Raw genomic sequence first — 18,763 nt, 5'->3', positions numbered from 1 at the left:
ATTTTTAGTTCCCTCATTATAGCACAGAGTATATTATTAATTATATTACTAAGTTCATTAACATACACTGAAAGATAGTTATAGTTTCTGACACAGCAATTAAATTGATACTAAGCAACTCAGAGTAAAAAGATAATTCAGATCAAATGGTACAGATGTTGGGCTGTAGCATATAGAAATTATGGAAGAGTTGATCATTTGAATTTGAAGTTTAAATTCTGGTACAGAAGTTAATTACACTTAGGGGGTTATTTACTAAACTCTGAATGCAAAAATCACAAAAAATTTTTTTAAAAAAATTGGACAAATTTTTCGGAATTTATTAAACCCTGAGGATGGAAAAGTCCGAATCTGAAAATCTGGTATCTCAGACCGGTCCAGGTTGCATATACGTCAATTGGAGAAGTCCCAATGATTTTTTGATGTGCGGTGGGTTTCGTGCAATACCCCGAAGTTTTCGGAGTTTTCGGGTGAAAATTCCAAAATAAAACCCTGAAATTTGTGAAAATTGGTTGAAAAATCCCTGCAAAGGCAATTTTTCGGGAAAATTTAATAATAACCAGTTACCAGTACACCTATCAATGTGACTAAAGTACGTCAGGTCGATAAGGTAGTAAGAGTTGCATCGTTGACTACACTGTTTGTTGAGATAAAAATGTATCATCTCCAGGACACAGTTTCCTAAGATATTTTACAGACCTGCATTCCAATCCATATGAGTTATATTCTCAACGTGGAGACCCAATGCTTGCTTACTTGATCCCTTGCCTCATCTTGCCTGGCCTTAGCCTGACTTCCAGCCTCAGTTTCTGCTATGTCTTTTGACCACCTTGAATAGAGATTCAAGGTGGTCAAAAGAGGTAGCAGAAACTGAGGCTGGAAGTCTTTCCTTGTCTTAGCTGGATGCCAACTGCATTTGAGTTATCTGTCCTGGCTTCTTAAATGAAGCTATTCAAACATGGTTTGGGAAGACAGATATAAGTAAAATATACTTTCACTTTACTTTAAAAGGCATCTAAGTCAGAAAGAAGAAATGGTGAATGCAAGTCTATGTCAGATTGCTGACAGGGTCAAATATTTAACTTAAGTATGGCCCTATTGGGTCTAAGTAGGATGTAAGAAGCTGCTTCCGTCCAGCTGAGGAATATACAGAACATCAATTCATTGGTGCCTCCACCTACATAAAGCTGCTAATATCTTTACAATATGAGTAACTAAAGTGTAATGAAGGGCTCAATGAAATGTTTACTTCAAATATTGTATACTTTATAATTTAAGTAAAATGATCCAGGAACTAGAAAGTTCTGGGTATTTTGTTACTGTTACTTGTCTCTGAAAGTAGGGTTGTTACCTGTCCAGTTTTAACTTGGATAGCCCATGTCAAAACTGCATGCTTGGTTTTCCATATTAGGAAAACCGGGCCTGATTCTCCAAGATTGACAAGTCAATTCACCAATTGCAGATTGCTATAGTTCTGCCTTCTTCAATGGCATAACTAGAGTGCACCGGGCCCCCCTGCAAAAAAAACCTTCAGAGGGTCCTGGCGCACTCAGATCCCCATCATCCCGCCTACTTCACGCCCCGCCTCCGCCTGCCAATGCCCTGACTCCACCCGCACCCAGGCTTGCGACCCCTTCCTTGCCGGTAAGAGAGTGGCTGGGGAGGACGGGGTTTTCTTATTAGCTATAGAGAAAGCGGACCCCACAGTCTGCCCCCCCCCATCGACTGCGGGGTCTGCTTCTTCTATATTTATGCCGCTGGCCTCATTCTCCAGCCATCCTGCCCCTGTGACATCACTGAAAGCTGGCAACCCTATCTGGAAGTGACAAAATTGCACACATGACATAGTTCTTGTTACAGAAAGTTATAATGACAATAATCAACAAAGATATTTTATTGGTTTACTCTGGACTATATTTCAAACTATATTACAAACTCACAAGATCATTGTAATAGCCAACAATGCTTCTAGAACCTTTTTGCCCCTTTTCAGTACTGCCTGCAAAGCATTTTAAGTCAAACATTTGCTTCCAGATGGTGGTAATGCCACACTAAGAAGGAAAGATCAGAGGCCACCTACAAAGCAGCTGCTTTGTAAATGACATAACAAGCTGATTTCAAATCATTCTAAAAATTAATATTTATATAGTAGATAGCCCTATATTTTCTGCATGAAAATGCTTATTGATATGAGCGAATTTAAAAGCACAACATATGAATAAATATTTTAGCTCTGTGGGAAATTCATTTTTTTTAATCAATTGTCCTCAATGGAAAAATTGGAATAGTTACTAAATTAATTAAAATATAGGGCTGTATGAAAATGTATGGCAGATTTGGGAAAACTGAAAGTGGAATTAGCAAACTCGAATTTCTTTGCTCCAGAATGATCCCGGTGGCATTTATTTGATTTGTATATTAAACTGCTTTGGCATTAGTAATGGTTTCATTTGATAATAAACAACAGGTTTAAGAACATAAGTAGTTGACCACATTTGACATTTGAAGTACAGGTATGGGACCTATTATTCAGAATCCAGAAGACCTGGGGTTTTTCAGATAAGGGATCTTTCCGTACTTTTGATCTCCATACTTGTAGTCTACTAAAAAATCATGTAAACATTAAATAAACCCAATAGGCTGGTTTTGACAACAATAAGGATTAATTATATCTTAGTTTGGATCAAGTACAAGGTGCAGTTTTATTATTACAGACAAAAGGGCCATTTTTTAAAAATGTTAATTATTTGATTAAGATGGAGTCTATCGGAGATGGCTTTTCCAGATAATGGATCCTATACCTGTGCTGATAGATGCAACATAAATGGATCAGACACAGCTGGCCATGAAGCGTTGGTTCTGTAAGAGTATACTGGCAAGAAAGGGAGCGTATTAAGGATTATGACAAATTTATTATGTAAAAGTTGGAATGAAAGTGATGAAATGGGGAAATAAGAGTTTAATTAAATCATTACAGAATAATCACATTGGAGTTTGATGGTTAATATATTTCTTGTTAATTATTTAATGGGGCCTATATCTTTCCTTTTTTTAAATGAGTCCTATAATCATTTTTCTTTAAATTCCAAATCTAAATGCATCGTACAAAGGTATGGGATCCCTTATTAGGTAACCCGTTAACCAGAAAGCTCTGAATTATATAAAGGCCCAGCTCCCATAGAGTCCATTTAAAGAAATTATTCAAAAGTTTAGAAATTATTTTTTTTTCTGTAATAATAAAACATTACCTTGTACTTAATACTAACTAAGTTACATGAACCCATATTGGCGACAAAACAATCCTATAGGGTTTACAGTATTTAATGTTAAAATGCTTTTTAGCCGACTTGAGGTATGGTGATGCGAATGGAAAAGATCCCTCATCCAGAAACCCAAGATCCCAAGCAAACTGCGTAATAGATCCAATACCTGTAATAAATATCATCATAGCTACTAAAAATGTTTACCCCTTAAAAGAAACAGGGATTGTTTGTCCATATATTGCAATATATTTAAGATGGCCAACTACGTCAAAGTCATCAAGGGTTTGGCCAGTCCTACGCTCACTTTCACCTGATTCATTAAGAATTCTATTGCTTCATTATACATTTTACACAGGGACTACGTTTTACCTGCAACTTACTTGCTGCTTTTAAAGTTAAATGGTTGCCCTTTTATTGGCCACCACTGGGATCACCTGACTGTAGTTGTGAATGACAGGAGCTACAACATCGAGCTGGCAACAGCTCCTTTAGAAACTATAGGTTTTGCAGGTAAAACTTAGTCCCTGTTTAAAATTTACTTTGTTTACATACTAGCTACTAATACCCTCCAAAATGCAATGTACCATACAAAGACCCACCCCCACATATGACTCAGTTTATATCCATACCCATCCAGGTATTCCTAATTCTGTTCAAACAGCTGATGCTACACCTTCCACTTGCTCCACCATGACCAATGCACATCTACAAATGAGTCCAACTGGAAAGAAGCCCTGCAAAAAAACAGCAGAGCAGATGTTAACTTGCTAATTTTATTGTGCAGCACAAGGACACATTTATTAATTTAATAGTTTAGTTTGCTTCTCCCCAACTGGATTCATTTGTACACATCCTTATCCACGGTATGCATCAAGTTCATAGAAAAGTCCTTAAAATTTTATAAGAGCATACGTTTGATACAAAACAAACAATTTCCATTCATTCATTCAAAAAGAGAATCTGGAACCTGTTGTTGAAACAACTGCATGCTAGACAGAATAAATAAGCAAATGACCTAAATCTATCGGCACAAAATGATCAAAACTGCTGCGAAAATTCGCCTCCGTCATAAAAATTTGGACTCACGCCGGGAAAGTTGATCGCTTCAAAACCGGTGCTCATCAACATTATTTGGATGCCCATTGACTTTCACCCCGGTTTCAAAATTGACGCAAGTGTCAGAATTGACACAGGCGTCAAAATTCTCGTTTTACTGACTTTTCAATGTTTCTCAAATTTTGTGGAATATTCGTGAATTTTTCGGCGAAATGAAACCAGTAATCAATAATAACACTATGTAAGGGTGTATAGAAAATGAATCTTTCAATACCTGGAACTATTGGCTATGGCTAAATATCTTGTAAATTAAGGCTGAAAAAAAATACAACTTTTTCTGAAATGACAATTCATGAATTTGTTATTGCAGACGAGAAATGAATCAAGCAAGAAAACAAAAAAATGGCTTATTTAAGCAATAGACAGAATGACAGTTGTTTTTGGAGCATTCTAAATAACAGGATGCTGCATTATGCCTAAAAAGGAAATGATGTGTTTATAGTATGTGATGGTAAGAATAACTGCTCAAATTTCCTGGCCATGTAAATATCTGTAATAATATACTGCAGGTTGTTTCATGTTATAGTCGTACTATAGTGAGCTTGGCTTGGCAACAATTTACTGCTTATATGAACATGATAAGTAGTAGTAGTACAAGTTAAGATTACGTGAAAGAAAATAAATTTCACGATAGTAGCATTTTAAAGAATAATTTACACAAAGTAGTAAATGGCAACAGAGAAACTTAGGACTGCTATAGAAATGCTGAAGAAATGCACATTCCCTTAAGCTGCTCCCATTCCTCTTGTGTCATTAGTCACTTGTACAGAAAGGCTTCCCTTTGAGTCTTTCCTCCTTTTTTTCCTGACTCACATGATTATGATTGGTAAGCATTTTTAAATGTATAGGCCCCTAATAAACACAATAGAGAATAGATAGAGACAGACAGGTGGATTTATTGTTCTTCTATTTCTACTCAGAATTCTCGGGAATTAATATGATTATTCCACTAACATATGTCTTATTAGTGACTCTCTGTTCATGTGATATATAGAGATAATGGAATATCCTGCATACCTTATCTGGATAGAAAAGTGAGGTTACTGTGTAACCCTATTTAACTGATATGGTCAAAACAGTTGCCAAGAATGTCCAAATAGAGGCTTCTGTTTGGTCTCTCATTTCCCTGCAATCTGCTGGAGAACTATATATCTTATTCTTATTACATTCTTGATTAAGAAAAAGCTCCATCTCATGAGCATGCATTTCTTCCCATGAAAACTTGGCCAGCAGTTATATTCTCGTGTTTCTACTTAAACCAAAAAGTAAGACCTATAAACGGACAACACAAATATATTTAAATGTTAGGGGGATAAATATATCTCACGGTTACGGAATGAGTCAAGAATTTAAAAAAATAAACCCTAAACTTTCAAGGCAGATTAGGCCAACATCTGCCACTGATGTGCCGCTAAATACATTACTGAACTATAATTCTAATTCTCTGGCCATTGGAAGCTATGGAAAGCTGTAATTTGCCAACAGCTGGAGATTCAAAAGATGCAAAGTCCTGTTTTAGGGCACATTATTCGAATGGGTTCACTCACAAACTATCTGTTGAGACCTTACATTATCTGTTTTTGAATACAAGAATGCTCCCTCTTTCAAATAAGCATACCCTTTAAATTATTCACTAGAGGACCATGCCATCACCATGGTGACATAAAACACATAATGGGTTTCGGCTGTTTCACTACAAAGGATGGATGCCCTGCATAAACACCTCTCGGGCTTTGCACATGACATCACCCAGTTCCAGAAGCTGAGGCTTTCTAAGGGAAAGCACCACTGGTGGGGTATTTTCATACAAAGCCTGTACCTTTATTTGCATACTCCCCTGGACACCGCTGTGTATTACAGAAACATTAACCTTTTTCCTTTTATTACTTTATGTTTGAATAATGGAATAAGAAGTATGTTGTTTAATTACTGTTAAAGGGTAGCTTCAATAATATCTTTATAACTTCATTGATTGTAGCTCCCAAGGTTCCCCATTTATTTGTGATAAACTCCTGACTGTAATGTTACTGTGGGCATATTCACAAATAATAAATGTGTAAATATTCAGACAAATACCAAGTGGATTTTAACACTATTACTGCAACCAGTTATCAAAAAACAAAACAATATCACACAGCCAACTAATAAATATCTTTTGGGGTTTTCACAAACATGCCTCCTTGGGGATAAGATTGTTGGCCCAAGCCCATGCAACTGAACTCATTTTTAGGGTATAATTGCAGAAAAGGAGGAGCTACCAGTATGATTTTCCCACAATCGTTATATGTAGTTTATAGATAGGTAATGAAAATCAGATGTAATATATGTTTTTTTACTAAATACATAATTTGATTTCCATAAGAAAAAAGGGGGGTAATGAGAAAAAATGTAAGAACAGATTTAGAAAATGGAAATATCTAGATTGCGATTGCAGATCATTTTCAATATTTTAGTAATCTGTAATTCATTGAAATCCTTTTATGATGAGCAGCCTCTTCTACACAAGTTTGCCAGAGCTATAGTCTGAATCCACTGGTGAAGAACGTTTTCAACTCTTTGCACCATAAAATCGTCTAAATAGCTTAATGTTTGATCTGTGAGTCCTGTTTAACACACAATATGGGATTTAAATCAGCACTTTCTACTTGAAATTTCCAGGAGCCTTGCATCTTTTATACAGGGTCATTTATTCCTGAAAGATCAGTATTTTACAACAACACAATGCCTCCTGAATGACATATAAAGTGCACCGTAAGCTGTTACCTTTTGTTCGTTTGCTGTAGCTCCAGAAGTGGACTGTATTCATTAAAGTATTATGCCAAATAAGTGACCATCTGAAAAATGTTTCCTTTAACTAGTTTAGACCTGTGAGTAAGTAATGACTGTTCAAACAATACATAAAGTCTTTCTGCAAATGAAAGCGAGCTATATTAGAGTCAATTCTAACAGTTAAACATAATAATTAATTGCCAAGAATTAATATGAATTAGAATTTAAATATAGATGATTGCTGATAGCCTAAGACAATATACTTGCCCTTAGTATATTTGAATAGTATATTAATAACGGTAACACCTACACAAAAACAGTAGTAAACCACAAGATGGCTACAAGATCAGTTCCAAAGGGCCATAACATATGTCTGAATTTAAATAGAGCCTTCCTATATTGTCAGCACAGTCATTGACTGACTCACCTGTTTAACAACTCTGCCTATGGGAAGGCTCCTTTCTCTCCTAATAGTCTGCTTAAAGCTGTAATGAATGAAGCCATCCATCTTTCAACTACAGCAGGGCTGTCCAACTGGCGACCCTCGACCCCCTTGTGTGGCCCTCCACATGAAAGTCTGCCTGCTGCATCTGTTTACCCATCCCTACAGAGATTAACATTGTTTAAACCTCAAATTCAGACTGTAATCCCCTGCATTGTTCACACAGGTAACACCTCTATTGTTCACACCCCTAAAACCCTGTACTATTCACACCTGAGACCCAGACTGCAACTGACCACATTGTTCACCTATTCACACTCATACAAACTGCTGGAGGGGCACCAGCACTGTGTCACTGTATGTAGTACATATTAGAGTGGTCCTGATAGGTTTCCCTGTCTCCTGCTCTGTTCTGCCTTCCCTATGCTCCCTGTGTGTGCCATACTCTGCCTGCCCTATGCTCCCTGTGTGTGTGCCATATTCTGCCTGCCCTATGCTCCCTGTGTGTGCCATACTCTGCCTGTCCTATGCTCCCTGTGGGTGCGCCATATGATGCCTACCCTATGCTCCCTGTGTGTGCTTTACCCTGCCTGCCCTATGCTCCCTCTGTGTGACATACTTTGCCTGTCCTACTCTGCCTGTTGTGTGCCATAATCTGTCTGTCCCATGCTACCTGTGCGTGTCATACTCTGCCTGCCCCATGCTCCCTGTGTGTGCTATACTTTGCCTGCCCTATGCTCCCTGTGTGTGCTGTACTCTGCCCACCCTATGCTCCCTGTGTATGCATACTCTGCCTGCCATATGCTCCCTGGGTGGGCCATACTTTGCCTGCCCTATTCTCCTTAGGTGTGCCGTACACTGACTGCCCTATGGTCCTTGGGTGTGCCATACTGTGCCTGTGTGTGCCATACTCTGTCTGTGTGTGCCATACTCTGCCTGCCCTATGCTCCCTGTGTGTGCCATACTCTGCTTTCCCCATGATCCCTGTGTGTGCCATACTCTGCCTTCCATATGCTCCTTGGGTGTGCCGTACTCTGCCTGCCCTATGCTCCCTGTGTGTGCCATACTTTGTCCTACTCTGCCTGTGGGTGTCATACTCTGCCTGCCCCATACACTCTGGGTGTGCCATACTCTGCCTGTCATATGCTTCTTGTGTGTGCCGTACTCTGCAATCCCTATGCTCCCTATAAACCTGCTATTTGTTTTGGGGGCTTGTTAGCATTTGAAAATTATTGTTAGAATCCCCTAATGTTGAATCATGTTCTGGGGGTGCTGTGTTATCCACAGGGGATAAGGAGGCATATGGATTTAAGGGTATGTCTTAATATGGAAACTTTCATCACATATGAGTGATGAGTGATATCCCTGCAGTGAGCACCAACGATAATGGAACCCAGTGTTGACCACTCCCTATTTTTAAACCACAACCACTTTAAACCACATCCATGTTACCACAAGACCATGTCCACATTAATGGTGGTAGCATATCAAAAGACACTCCCTATTTTTAAACCACAACCACTTTAAACCACATCCATGTTACCACAAAACCATGTCCACATTAATGGTGGTAGCATATCAAAAGATATGCTACCATCATTAATGTGGACATGGTCTTGTGGTAACATGGATGTGGTTTAAAGTGGTTGTGGTTTAAAAATAGGGAGTGGTCAACACTGGGTTCCATTATCGTCCCTCCACTATTTAGGTCAGAAAAATTCAGTCCCTCGGTAGCACAGAAGTTGGACAGTACTGAGCTACAGCATCCATGATCATTCTAGAAACACAGTTATAACCTCTATCATAAAGCATGTAAACCTATGTTAAATGTATGTACTGTAATGAATTTAATTTCTAGAACATTGTGCACCTGCCTCCTGGAATTTGGTTCAAATAAGTTTTGAGACCAGAAATCCTGTAACTTTGTTAAGATGTGCTGGAGATTCTTCTCTGTTGACAAAGGAAGAGTGACTGTAATGAGTTCAGAATTTTCATGGTTTTTCACATTTGTCAACATAACCCTTCTTAGCAGTATATATTATAAATTATTATCTTTGTTTTGATGGTACCTTTTTATGGGGTATTTAAGATCTTGTTTATTTTGATCTCAGTTTCCACTTTATAGGATATATAGGATATTTCTATGATGTCCCAAGAGAAAAAAATCTTTTATTACATCTAAAGAATCTAAAGTATCTGTGTACCTCTGTCTTTTTGTACTACGGTGTACTTGGGCTAGAAGAGGTTTGCAGATGAGATGAATACCATAAAAAAGTTAAACAATGTAAGCAAGAAAGTACTATATTGGAAAGTACTATATTGGAAGTACTATATAGGAAACAAGCAATAATATTACTTATATACAATACCCAGACCAAAGAAGTGAGGCTATCAGTCAATAAGTGAGCCTCCTAGGACTAGATTTTGCAGCCAATTTTGGTTTTAGTGATCTTTATGACTGGGTTTAATTTTTTTTTCCCCTGTGGAGAATTTAGTAAAAAATCAAATGTGGAAATTCACTTATATATGTATCTGTCTATACAGAAGACCTACCTAAGATACCTTTTCAGGGTAAAAAAGTAAAATCAAGTGAAACCTTTTTTGGAGATTTTTTTTTTTGATCTATCCATTAATATTCAAAAGCCAAATATAAAATACTTACTTTGACTTTAACACGTGGCATGCAATTTTCCAGTTGAAACATTTTATTTGAAGTCTAAGATAATGTTCCATAATTGAAGGCTCTAATGAAAGTCCCAGTGAAAAGTGTATTGAAGTTCGAAACTATTTGAAAAGGAAGTGATGACTTCCTGTAACTAAGATAATTACCAATTACACCAACACCTGTGTATTTAAAATATGTAACTGACGCGTGATGCTTTTTTTATTAATATATTAATTTATATATTTAACAGGAAATGAGTGGAGCAATAGGGACAGAGTTTCATACCATAGAATTTTAACAGGCATTCAACCTTACATATAAAAAGATATAGCTACAATTGTGTGTATAATGCCCAGTCTACAAATGCAATGTGTGCTTGGTGACATCAATATAAGTTGTCAGTAAAATGTCAATCAGTCTGGAACCATATGCATTCCTTTACTGATTTAGGGAAACCAAATGGAGTAAAGATATGGCATGTTCTACAGATTTTTGGTGACTGTATTCGTCATCCAACTGAAATGAACAGAATAGGCATGCATATTTTTCTGCCATGTAGTGGTCCAGTGACATGATATATAACTCTGGCCCAAGAGTTGGACAACCCTGGATTAAACCTAGTCTGAGATGGGGTGATTCCATTGGAATAACAGTGTCAAGAATTATAGCAGAGTAATAAGAGAATGCTTTGGAGCTATGAGAGGTGACCATGTGGGGAATACATCTCATTTATAGAAAATGGAAGCACTGTGGGCCCTGAACCCACAAGAATCTTCCAAAAATTAATTGCAGCTGACCAACAATAATTGGTGTAAAACATTAATTGCGCTATGTATAAGATTAATGATCCCTTCTTGGTTGGAACCCATGACTAAGTGCCTGTAAGTGCCTATAGGGCACAAAACATGTAAGGCCATTAGGAGATGTTTACTCTTTAATTTAAATGGAAATAACCCATTTTTTTCTTTATGCTTGGGGTCCTGTGGATTTTCCAGAGTGCCCGGAGCCCCCTTCAATAGTATTGCAAAAGGGATATTTACCACTAGGCTTTCAACATCAGAAAAGACCACTGGAGAAAGGTTAGATGAAAGTATAAAGGATATACTGTATCAGAGATATCCAACCAGAAGTGCTCTAGCTTTTGTTGCACTGCTGAAGGCTGTTAGTGGAGTGGAGGGAGTTGTAGCATATTATCAGCTAGAGGGCTGCAACTTGGACATCACTGATTTAAGCAAGGCAGAAGCTGAAGCCTGTCGACATTACCGCTGACACTACATTTTTTCTACCTCTAGCCCACAGACACAAACATCGTTTAGTTAAAAATGCATTGTCCACTGTATAGGTCTCATGATTTAACATCAATGGGGAGCAAAAGATTGTCTATGAAATTATCAATTAAATGTATGCTGTTAAAATTTCAAAATCACAGAAATTCAATACCTGTGGGAACCTTCTTGGAACGTGCTCATAAATCAACTGTGATTGCTGGGAAGCAAGAATTTCTCCTGAACAGCTCTTAAAACAACTATGATTGCACAATAAAGAACCCAGAGCAGCATCCCAGGCTATCAGTTTGACTTATGTTGCACGTATGAAACTGCTAAAGACAATACACATTTTATATTTGTAGTATGTTCTGGGATATATTTTCAGTCATTTTTGTCCATTTTCAGGGCAAATATAAGTCCAACAATTGCAGAACATGCAGAACTGGAACTGCTAGAGCCTTTGATTATATTTTTCATATTGAGCATAAAACACCACCTTCATCAGAACTATTAGATGACCACCTACCAAAGCTCTGATCTATTCTTTTTTTCCCTTATACCCTTGCTTTAACCTTTTTTTCCTCTTTTTTCTTTACTTTATCTCTCTCTATTATGTATTACATCTCTCGCTTAATCCCTGTTGGAAAACTGTATAGTACTATAGACAGAACCATGATAATAGTCCATATTAGTCCAAGCTACAAAAGTCATGTATTATTTAGTAGCTTGCCTTCAGAGTATCCAGCACCTACCCCAAAGTAGGCTACTCCTTCAGGGCACATTCCACTCTGCAATCTATGTTCTTATAAACCTTATGCCTTACTTATAAGATTAAATATAAGATAGATGTGACCTGTAATCTTCAATTGCAAGGTTCCACTGTCTGCCAATTAATAGTGAAGCATGACAATAAGCAAATGGCACATGGCCACACCATTGGGCTTAAACTTTGGGAGAAAATGGCCATCACCAAAATTAATTGTATGGAGTATTGCAGTCCCGTATCAAATTAGTTCCAGGGAGATTAGGTGATTTATACATAAAAAATGGCAAAAAAAATAATGGCAATTATTACAATTCCATCCTTTCTGCTCATGTGCAATATCTACAAGTATTAACCATACCTGTGATCTCATTTACTAATCCCACACATGCAAATGAAAGTTTGTTTGCCATAGTTGGTAAAACATTTTTGTATCTTAGCGTGCATGTACCACCTCTAACTATGTAAAGAGAGTAAAGTAAAGAAGAGCATATTGACCGTCCTTACCAGTGCCACTCACAGAACATAGAGCTGGGCATGCATGGTAAAAATCCATTCAGATATGTATCCCTGAGCCAATATCAGATCTATGGGCTTCTACAATCCTGTTGTGAGAGAACTGAATCCATGGATTAATGTGGTTCTTACCTGATGAATTTCCGAACCTGCCTGATAGATATTTGGAACATTTTCAGACACATTTTGATCAAGGCCGGCAGCTTATCGGCCTGTGGATGGACAGCTGAACAGCATTTTAATATTAATTGCCAGAGGTACTTCACTTTAAAGCACCATAGCATTTTTTGTTGCCTAATGATAATGTTGAACTAATCTACAAATTACTTTGTGATTGTATCAGCACAATTTACAGCTATAAGTGGGAAGAAGTGAGTTGCAGCAAGCTGTTTCATGTACGGCAGCTTCTATTTCAATGTTAGGTAAGATTAGGTTAATGAGGAGAAAATATTTTCAAGTAAAGCAATAGCAGGAATGGTGTTTGGATTTCACATTTAATGCATGCAAGCAGCTAACATGTATCAAGTTGCTTCTGGATTTTCATTACTTGCCTTTTCCGATATTAATGGATGCCTTCATAACCTTATTGCTGAAAGGACATTACTGCAGAAATAAATTCAGCTGTGAAGAGTGCATATGTGATTTTTATGATCGTTTAAAAAGTATACAACAGTCAGTCTTAAAAAACATGAGCTCATTTTGCTGCAGTACTGTATGCTTACTGGGATCTATAACAGGAGGGTGTCTAAGACTCAGCTCACTTTAAAATACAAAAGTATATTTAACATTTAAAATGGTTTTCTAAATGCATTAATGGGACAAATGTTTGCTTTGCTTTGTCATTAAGCAAAATAACTCCAGTGAATAGCATGTCATGTTTGTGTACTGCCTTCTGAACTGCCAGGGGGTGAATTCCAGGTGTTCCCTACAGGTGCAATGAATTTCATATCTCACCTGTTACTCCCTACTAAAAAGCAGAAGGCCATATTTGTATTTCTTGTAAGACACACATAAAGGCAGAACTCCACAGCGAGATGAGGACCGATTTGTCGCCAGGCGATGACACACATGCAACGTGTCCCACTTGCATAATATAATGCGACTGATCGAAAAGTGGCAGGTAAAAACTACATGTATCCAACTGTCGTATGTGAACGCTGCACAGGGCATCTTCATCCGATTTCGCAATCAGTCCCATTATATTCATAGCGTCGCATGCAAGTTATCGGCAGGCGGTTAATCGGTCCTCATCATGCCGTGGAGTTCTGCCCTAAAAGTGTTGTCCTACTGTTACAGGGTCCGATACATAAATAGTGCTAGAGCACAAAACAGCCTGTCTTATTTAAACATAGAAAATTAGAACTAAGCTGCTGAAAGTATTAGTTACGTAAATGATAGCGCACAGCATAATGTTAATAGAAATTAGACATAAAGAAACAATTCATAGAAGATGTACATGCCCATTTTTCTAGAATACCATGAGATTTAGGTCAGTGTGGGTGGGCCAGGGTACAAATGGCTAATTGTCTCACCGAAAACAATGAAGTCATCTCCAAGTAGCAGTTACTAATCTGTCTATGTGGTATGGCCTTTATCAGTTACATGCAAAGGGTCTTCTCTAGAGCTGTAAACTTTCTCTGAAAATCCCCTCCATCAATAGTTTAAACACTAAATTTTGTTCTCCATTCTGTCTTCCAGCAATGAGAAACGACAAAAAAAAACCCCAACTGCATTTTACTACAGGTATGTGATCAGTTATGCAGAAAGCTCCGAATTAGGAGTAGGTCGTCTCCCATAGACTTCACTTCAATAAAAAATGTAAATTTTTATTACTTTCTTTTTCTCTGTAGTAATGAAACAGTACCTTGTACATGATGCCCATTAAGATATAATGAATCCTTATTGGAAGCAAAATAATTTGGTTGGGTTTAAATAATGTTCTAATGATTTTTTAGTAGACTTAAGGTATGGAGATCCAAATTACAGAAATAAAAACCCCAGGTCCTGAGCATTCTCGATTACAAGAACCATACCTGTATTTAATTCCGTTTATATATTACTATGCCCAACCCAAAAAGAGCACTTCTCTTTTTTCCACTCGCTCTATTGACTGTAAGCTCATTTTGCATTTGCATTTGAAGAGATTCTGTACTGTTGAATATAACCTACTTCTTTTTTATTGGACTGCCCATCATGTTGATGTTTTATACAGACGTAATACAGACTTTATTGATATATATGTAGTTGTGCTATTATCGCTACTTAACTGCTGAGCCAAAATCAAGCAATCAGGCCACAGTCTGGTATGTGTATACGCCACCCTCTTTCTGAGCCTCTTTCTCCTACTATTTCTTTACAGGAGACAGCTCCCTTTTTGCATGCTGAGTGAGTCAAATGGCCAGCACTAATCTTCCCATAGCATTGACCACATGACCCACTCGGTACACTAAAGGGGGGTCGGCAGCAGCTAGAAAATTGATAGGCTTGGATGCCAGAATGCTGCAGATTCTAGTGCTTGCACAGAAGATACAAAATATTATAGAATACATGTATATAAAGTGCACAGCAATATAATAAGTTGCTTTACTTTTTTATGTTTCCCAATTACATGGCACTAAGATAGGCCACTAAGATAGCCTTAAACATCCTTCACTTAGAAGCTCTAATTAAGTCCTTATTTTATACGCAAGACACGTAACACTCATGAGCTTCTTTATTTAGAAGATTTACCTTTTGTGGAACTTTATTTAGAAACTACAGCATGCCTTCCATTTCTTGAAGTTATAAAAAGAAAGGAGCTGGCATTGTTGAAGTGTTCTGCTTTCTAACCTTGGCAAAGCTTGATATGTATGCTGTGTGTGTCAGTCCCGTAGGCAAGAAACCAGATGAGTCATGCAAAGCCAAAAAGCAGCAAGACATAAATTCAGGAAGGTGATGTTGTGGAAGGATTTCATTAAGATTGGCACGAAGCACTTACAAACCACTGCTTAAAATTGTAACTGCAAAGGGGTGTTTCCCACCCAGAAGAATGGCTTGAAATACAGAAGCGTGTACTTAACAATTTCTCCATAATTGTAGAAGGACTAATAAACAAACATACTGCTATGGTTGCTTTGTTTAGGAAATTATACATTTTTCCATACCTAGGAATAGAGTTAAAGGGTACTGTCTTATATCCCAATATCTGCAATATATCCAGTTTTTATTCATCTAGGGGCAGATTTATCAAGGGTTGAATTTCAAGGGTTAATAAACCCTCGAATTCAACCCTCAAAGTTAAAAGGATTTAGCACAAATACTTTGATCGAACGATAAAATCCTTTCAATCAAACGATTTTAAGCGATCAATCGAAGGATTTTAATTCAATCAAAAAAAGCTTAGAAAAGTGCTGGGGAAGGTCCCCATAGGCTAACATTACAGCTCGGTAGGTTTAAAGTGAAGTATGAAGTCAAAGTATTTTTTAAAGAGACAGTACTTCGGCTATCGAATGTTCGAACGATTTTTTACTTCGAATCGTTCAAATCATTCGATTAGATCAAATTCGATCCAATTTGACCCATTCGATGGTCAAAGTACCAAAAAAAATACTTAGAAATTAAAAAAAAATTTCATTCGAACTCTTCACTCGAGCTTAGTAAATCTGTTATGCAGAGGCATGTGGATAGGTGGTATTAAAAGTATTTACTAAACCATTCAACCACAAACTGAAATCAGTAACACGCTAACCATAATGTAGTATATTTCGAGTTGTACGGCTTTGACTTTTACGGCCGTGGCATAAGGGATTGTTTGTTTTGCTGAAAGTGCCATCCAATTGAAATATGGATCATTTGCAGATGGAATAGACTCTAGCGATATATATGGTTCACATAATAAAGACCTTTCATTATACAGGTATGGGATCCGTTATCGGAAAACCCGTTATCCAGAAAGCTTAGAATTAGAGGAAGGCCATTTCCCATAGACTCCATTTTAAAAAAATAATTACAATTTTTTTAAAATTATTATCTTAACTGGGATGTAAATGCTCTGTATTGAAGGTAAAACTCCTGTTGGGTTTATGTAATGTTTAAAAGATTTTCTAGTAGACTTAAGGAATGGAGATCCAAATTATAGAAAGACCCCCTTATCTTGGATTCATTCTGGATAACAGGTCCCATACCTGTAGCATGAAAATGGGAGTGGCAGAGCATTGGATGCTTCAATTTAGCTTGTTTCATCAGAATATTGTTTTTGTATTAGGAATGGTAGAACATACATCACTGAAGCATGCAATGCAATCAGCTGCAGGTACATTATAATTATAATCCTATTCATAACAATTCATATTCTACTCTTGATAACGTGAACTAAAACAAACAGTAGTATAGGACTAGATTCCCTCCAATCTACCAAGTTTATTGTGTGTATTAATATAATTTCCAGGAAATTCCCATCAAACAGAAGGTATTGATCTGCCACACCTACTATTATCCTTAAAGGAGATAATTCAGTTGGGCTCATGTTAAAAAGATGCATAAACCTTACAGAATAATATATTTTACACAGACATATCTGATTGCACAAGTAGGACATTAACCTCAATAGTCTGTGCTCACTGGAAACCATTCCCCACCCCTCTTAGTCTCAGTGTAATGCTGGCACTCCCTCCCTTGTTCCATTGTGAAGTGAAGCATTCTGGGACTTGTAGTCCCTCTACTTTGCAGAAAATCTGTGCAGCTCCCACTATGGAATGCAGGGGGGGGGGTCTTTTTGTACCTTTTAGTGACATTCACAGGTGTATGTGAGACAAGGTAGATTTCTGTTACTGCTGACTTAGTACAGTGACACTAACTTTTTCCATATAGAGTAAATCAATTTAAGGCTATATATTACAATCCAGATTGAAAAATATCATAAAACCCCTCTCATTCTTTATTTCTCCCAGTAACTCTTTTTCTACATAGCTACAGGGAAAGTTTTAGGTTTCTAATACTAGAATGCAGGGATAGGATAGGACAGTTTTGGGAAACCCACTGTAACACTATGAATAAAACCAGACTGGCTGGTGCAGAGAGTTGTGGTTCAGCACGATCACTTGTCCCTGCTCTATAAAATAACACATGCCTTAAAGCAGGGGTCCCCAACCTTTTTCACCCGTGAGCAACATTCAGATGTAAAAAGAGCTGGAAAGCAACACAAGCATGAAAAATGTTACTGGGTGGTGCCAAATAAGGTTTGTGATTGACTATTGGTGGCCCCTATGTGGATTGACAGCCTACAGGAGCCTCTGTTTGGTAGGACACCTGGTTTTTATATAACCAAAGCTTCAAGCCTGGAATTCAAAACTAAGCACCTGCTCTGAGGCCACTGAGAGCAACATCCAAGGGGTTGGGGAGCAACATGTTGCCCACGAGCTACTGGTTGGGGATCACTGCCTTAAAGTATGTGTTCAAGGTCCTGCTTTCCGTGAGTGACTGGGTAATGGCTTGATAAACAGAACAATGTTAGAGGCATTATTATTAACAATAAGTGCCAGTCACTAGGGAGAGAAATGTCATATAATTATCCTTGTCTTTGGGTAACTCTGACCTTCACTACCAAAAAAACATGGATAATAGTATGTTGCCCACATTTTTTTTATGATGTCCCTAAATCATATTTGACTTTTGGGCTGTTTCCAATGACAGACTCCACCAGTCAGACTTTCGGTAGTATAAAGTGAATATAGTTTGTTAGTACAGGTTTGGGATACTTTATCCGAAAACCCATTATCCAAAAAGCTCAGAATTATGGGAAGATCATCTCCCATAGACTCCATTTTAATTAAATAATTAACATTTTTAAAAATGATTTCCTTTTACCTGTAATAATAAAACAGGTCCAAACAAAGATACAATTAATTGTTATTGGAAGCAAAACCAGCCTATTGGGTTTATTTAATGTTTACTTGGTTTTCCAGTAGACTTAAAGGGGTTGTT

General features: G+C 37.5%; 1 long non-coding RNA gene across 7 annotated transcripts in view; it reads right to left on the bottom strand.

Moving 5' to 3' along the window:
- The window catches only part of LOC108719153, a 182,749-nt gene that overhangs the window by 74,767 nt on the left and 89,219 nt on the right, over positions 1-18,763 (bottom strand). The window contains exon 4 of one of the 7 annotated variants that reach the window (XR_005961943.1): positions 3,893-3,997. The exons of the other annotated variants lie outside the window; for them this stretch is intronic. This is a non-coding gene — a long non-coding RNA (uncharacterized LOC108719153). The remainder of the gene's footprint in view (positions 1-3,892; positions 3,998-18,763) is intronic. 7 annotated transcript variants of the gene reach the window in all.

Source organism: Xenopus laevis, chromosome 6L (genome assembly GCF_017654675.1).
Source record: "Xenopus laevis strain J_2021 chromosome 6L, Xenopus_laevis_v10.1, whole genome shotgun sequence".
Taxonomy (NCBI): Eukaryota; Metazoa; Chordata; class Amphibia; order Anura; family Pipidae; genus Xenopus; species Xenopus laevis.
Note: the sequence above shows the minus strand (reverse complement) of the source record. Positions and strands in the feature narration are given on the sequence as shown.